Genomic DNA, 4805 nt, shown 5'->3' with positions numbered 1-4805 from the left:
CCGGTCCGCAAAGTGAACGAGTGGTTCCGGAGTCGTAGTAGACGATTCTGGAACGAGGTACGGCCCATATCACATTACACAAGATTTATATGAGAGCGCCATTCGACGGTTAACTGTAAAATGATTTGACGTTAAAAATGTAAACAAACTGGTTAAACCAGACTAATTTGTCTCAAAAAACAAAAGATATCCTGACCCCCCCCTCCCCGAAAAGAAAAGACACATGATGAAAATTGTAGGGAATTTCGTTGATTTTCTTTAAAAACTCAGAAGGTCGATAAATTCATCAAATGTCGCGTTTCACTATTTCATATTTATTATTCTTAAGTTAAATATTATATTAATAACGGAAATATGACTTGATAGCTTTATTGAAAAATGAATACAGTCATTTCTTAAGCTTCATCTTAATTTATAAAATTCTTCTGCGGAAAAAATAGTTAATTCAAGCATTTACAAAATTGGTAGCATAAGTAAGTAGACATAGTTAATGTAAAATAATAATATAAATTATCTTACATTTGAGTTTTCAAAATTCTGGATAATATGTGTAATAAGCCATTTTTATCCATACATTTCAAATTCTAATTATTTTCACTTTCCTAGCATGTTTAATTATTGTGATTGAAAAATTTCTCGAAAATCCAAGTCAACTATATCCAATCAGTCATATACCAAATTTCAAGTATTCTCCTGTTTAAAGTTTTAACTCATGAAGACATATATTCCATGTACTTATTCGAGGACGCACTTTCTGCTTAAGAGGCCTGGTAAATGTTTTTTTTTTTTTTTTTAATAAATCAGAGAATATTGGATTTTTTCTACAGAGAACATTATTTGTATAAAAGATGTAAAATATATGATGCAAAAGGATAGTTTTTACTTCAGTAACACATTTAATATTCCACATTTAAAAATATTTGAAGTTTTTAAAATAATTTTAAGAATTATTGCATTTCAAATATTTAAAAATACAGGGTATATATTAGATTCAAATTTCAGTTATTACTTATTTATAACAAAAGAAATTTATACGCAACTTTAAAATCAGATTTACTTATGATCTTTTAAGCAATCAAATACTGAAATATGAATACACATGTTGGGCTTTAAAGACTTGGATATTTGTTTACAAAAATTTAAAAAAAAAAATCACAAAAATTCTAAAAATGTGTGTAGTTAGCTTCCAAATTATCTTGATTTCAGCTGTAATGAAGTTAGAATTTTTCCTCTGAAAAATCAATTTTTTGTATTTAATAATAAATTTTTTAAATCTTTGAACCTTGGTGGCCCAATGCTTGTTTTCCAGGTTTACAAATGCCCACCTGCTAATTACTCATTCTAACTTTATGATTGATTATTTATCTTTGATTTTGGTCACTTTACATGCAATTTTAAAATGGTCATTGTGTGAAGCCATGTATATCAAAAATATTCAGATATTAATTTTAAAGGAATATTTTGAGACTGAAACAAAAGGATTTCTTTTGTTTTTGAAATGGCTGTTAAATTCTTTAAAGATGTCTGCACATCTATAATAGAGGCAATTAAGATTATATCCATAAAGTGTATTTTTGATATATAAGTTGGAAAAGATTACCTTAAATCACAATTTTATTCAGTTTTTTTAAAAAATATTTTTATTAGATAGAAGGCTCATCTTTTAACAGTTTCTAAAAGTTCATTATTAACTCGTAACTGGGGAGATGAAAATTTAGGATTTACCTAGGTTGGTGTGGTCTATGAGACTATATTTTCTTTACACTCAAATTAAATTTTCTAATGAAAGTATTAGTATGAAAATTAGGCAATATATTCTGTGGATATTTTTCTTGATATATAAATAGGTTTTAGAAATTTTTCAATATATATAATCATTAAAAAAAGTAATTGTGTTTGAATGTACATTTTCTTCTCAAATTACGTTACAACAAATAAAATTCTTGAAAAAATCTTTTACTTTTTAAATCATATTTATTTTTCCAGTATACAAAGGTATATAGAAAATAATTTAATGGAAAATTCAACAATTACATGAAAAATAAAAATATTGACATTGGATAAAATTCACCCCCTTTTTTTTTTTTTTTTTTATCAGCATCATTTCTACACAGAAACTTGTGAACATTCGTAGCATGGCTTTCGAGGGCATTTTAAACATACAGGTTAAGTACTAGTTTATAAATCAGCCTGTAAATTCTGTAGATATTTCCCTTGGTATATTAATATATTTTAGAAATTTTTCAAAATACATTATCACTAGAAAAATTAATTATATTTAAACATTCATATCAGAATCAGTTGAATGCAAACTTTCATTGGAAAAGTCTTCTGTACATTTATCCTTATTATTAAAATCACTTTCTGCTTCATTTAAAAGTATTTGGAGCTCTGCTTCATAATGAGGATCAATAGGTTGGATGATATTTCAAGGTCCAAGTTTTAGAGCCATCTGCTTAGCCTTGTATAATACTGGAACACTAAAAGGGAGGTGCAGTCTCAAAGATGTCACACAAAGAAATAGCTCAAATATTTAAAAAAGCAAATGTTAAAACTTTTTGAAAAAGTGCATGTGTTGTGAAGGTTATGAAACAAAACTCTACAGGGTCAATTCATTCGATTGAGCGAAAAATAGAATAAGGGTGACTGAAAGTCCATCCTGAGCCGTCTAAGATATCGCACCTCCCATTTAAGGGTTAAACCAAGAACCAGAATGATGTCCTCTTTGCATCAATGATAAGATGAAAGTAAAAAGATCTTGGGAGAGCATTCATTTACATTCCTGATGGGCTTTTGGTCAAAATATATCTATGCTAGTATATGTTTTAAGTGTTTTGACTTTCATGTGATACTACAGTTTAAATGTTAGATAGCTAAAAGTTATAGAAATTAGATCTGGAGGAGCATGAAAAAGTCAGTGCACGTAACTCAACTTAAAGTGCTATTATGTTTGTTTCTATTTAAATTAGTAGAAAGTAATTAATTTTAAAAATGAAAATAAATTTATTACATACATGTATTTATTCTTTAATGAATTAAAAGAAAAACAATTGCACTAAAAATTTTGAAACCTTTATATCAAACCTCCTGTATTTGACTTTTTTTCTCTCTTTCTGAATTTCTATCTTTGAATTCCCTTTTAGAAGCAAGGACAAATTATGGTGACAGTAAATTGAAAGCTATGCTTGACCACTTTACGTATGAATGATATTTTAGAATTATAATAGGAGCTATATGAAATTGAAATGGGTAATTAAATAATTGACAAAAATTAGATCTAAAGTTTGTTATGCAGGATTCTGGTTATTGGCATGAAAAATTGCATTCTGTTCAAATATATCGATTATATTTATATATTAAAATTCATTGAGTAAAAAAAAAATATTAATACATCACATATTTCTCAAAATATAAATAGATAAATACAAATTTAACAATGAATGAAGAATATAGGCATGCTTATACAATATACACACTAGTACAGGTAGTTATTAAAATAATGGAAAACCACAAATGAATACAAAACTCTTAATTAATAAAGCTTAGGGCCAACTTTGGCATATAACATAGCCTGGTAATTGAAACATACAAGTGTTTAATAGTGTTTAGAGGAATATCTTACCATTGTTTATGGTGATATTGTGAAACTTCTGGGTGAGATAACTGTGGAGGATATTGATTTCAGACTGAATTATCCCAAATAGACTAATACAGTTCAATTATATTGAGATTGGAGGAGGTTATGTGGGCCAAGGTAAATGTTTCACTTCAACCTCATGTTCATCAAACCATGATTGGACAAATTGTGTTGCATGAATAGGAGCATTATTATCCTGTAAAATTCTATTTCCTGTAGGAAACAAAATTTGCATTATAGGATAGATTTGGTCAGTTAAAACTTCTTTATTCTTCTACCCAGTGATCTTTCCTTTCAAGATAATAATTGGGCCAACAGATAACCACTATTCTTCTCCCCAGTGATCTTTCCTTTCAAGGTTATAATTGGGCCAACAGATAACCACTATTCTTCTCCCCATACCATGACAGATCTACCCCCATGCCTGACAGTGGGAAGGAGATAATCATGATCATAGATTTGTGCAGGTATCCTCCAAACATGAACCCATTCTATTGTGGGGAAAAGTGTCAAAGATCATTTATCTGACCATATAACTGTCTTCCACTTATCAATCAACCAAGTTTTGTGATTATGGCACCCCTGTAGACAACTTTTGGCTTTAACATCTGTTACAAGTAGCTTGGGAATTGCTGCTTAGCCATAAATATTTTGTTTAAGAAAAGGCCTTCTAACAGTAATTATTAACATTGGAGAATCCAGATGCTGATTGAGCTCTGTGTTACTTTGGTCACTTTGGCTGATGTTACTTTCTTTTTAGACATTACAATCCTCTTCAGTACTCATCAATTTCTCACTCAGCTTCTTCTTCTGTCTGCTATTTTGCTTTGTCAAGTTTTCCTTGCCATGTTGTGTGTATGCTGTCATGATTTTAGACAACATACCTCTAGAAATGGCTAAAAGATGTTTTGTTCATAGTTGCTTCTGTTAGTCGAGCTTCTACAATTTGGACTCTTTGAAAGTCTGTGAGATCTGTCATTTTAAGCTCTTGAAAAAAATCCAAGACACATACAACTTCACGAAAGCTACCTCATACTGCCATGATATATATATTTTTTATTAAAAAAAAAACTAGTAGCTAGGATTATATTTTAATACCTGTGAAGCACATTCTTAAATGTCACTTTTATGCACAGTTCTTTCCATTATTTTGATAATCATCTGTATA

The 4805-nt window shown here is 29.1% G+C and overlaps 1 protein-coding gene across 9 annotated transcripts in view; it reads left to right on the top strand.

The window, feature by feature from the left end:
* Positions 1–89: 89 nt before the first annotated feature.
* Positions 90–4805, top strand: part of LOC129960045 (tubulin epsilon chain-like) — a 49589-nt gene continuing 44873 nt past the window's right edge. For 4 of the 9 annotated variants that reach the window (XM_056073076.1, XM_056073070.1, XM_056073069.1 and 1 more), the window contains exons 1-2: positions 90–473; positions 607–770. The gene's annotated coding sequence lies outside the window, so the exon portion shown is untranslated. Of the gene's footprint in view, positions 474–606; positions 771–1191; positions 1730–2098; positions 2166–4805 lie in introns of those variants that run through there. The other 5 variants (XM_056073077.1, XM_056073074.1, XM_056073071.1 and 2 more) reach the window with 3 other exon arrangements.

Source organism: Argiope bruennichi, chromosome X2 (genome assembly GCF_947563725.1).
Source record: "Argiope bruennichi chromosome X2, qqArgBrue1.1, whole genome shotgun sequence".
NCBI classification, from domain to species: Eukaryota; Metazoa; Arthropoda; class Arachnida; order Araneae; family Araneidae; genus Argiope; species Argiope bruennichi.
Note: the sequence above shows the minus strand (reverse complement) of the source record. Positions and strands in the feature narration are given on the sequence as shown.